Source organism: Penaeus monodon, chromosome 15 (genome assembly GCF_015228065.2).
Source record: "Penaeus monodon isolate SGIC_2016 chromosome 15, NSTDA_Pmon_1, whole genome shotgun sequence".
Taxonomy (NCBI): Eukaryota; Metazoa; Arthropoda; class Malacostraca; order Decapoda; family Penaeidae; genus Penaeus; species Penaeus monodon.
Window position 1 is genome coordinate 3,997,657 of NC_051400.1, and position 715 is coordinate 3,998,371.

Sequence of the window (715 nt, forward strand, 5' to 3'; positions counted from 1 at the left end):
TGGTTTAAAAGTGGTCACATAAAAAAAATGTGTATTTGAATTATATTTCGTATTTATTTTTCATACGACACATTTTGCTAAACGTTTCCCCAATGAGAAGAAATGATCCAACTTACTGGAAAATTTTATGGCAAATGTAGACGAATAGTTTCCCCTTGCCATTGCCTTTTGAGGTCTGTAATTTAAACATTAGTTTATGGTTTATTACCCAGGGTTGCTTTAAACATCAAATTTGAATACAGCCAATAGGGGAAAATTATCAGTATGAACGGAGGGAATTTTCATTTTTTTTTTTTTCAAGGAAAAAAAGTCGCAGACAACTTAGGCATTGTTTTTTGGGGAAGTAGTGCGTGAGACCATGCGCACTATTATAAAATATTAATAAACTTCAGTCATGATTGGGCCCTTTTAAAGCTGGTAAAGAAAAAGAGTTGGTTTCAAAAAAAGTGATATACACAATATTATTTGAGTATTTTATTTTTTTCAAACCAAATCATACAAAAAGTTAAAACATACATAGCAATAAAAACATGGCCAAAAGGGGAAAGAAATCCAAAAATCGTAACGTTTTTTGTCAGAGAAAAACTCATCAGACCGAAAGGGCCCCCTTTTTTTTTTACTGCAGAGGAATCTGTCTGACTAGAAAACGTGAAGGGATTTTGTCTCTCTCTGTGGCCAAAGTTCATGTCACCTTGGAACACATACCCCTGTCTTT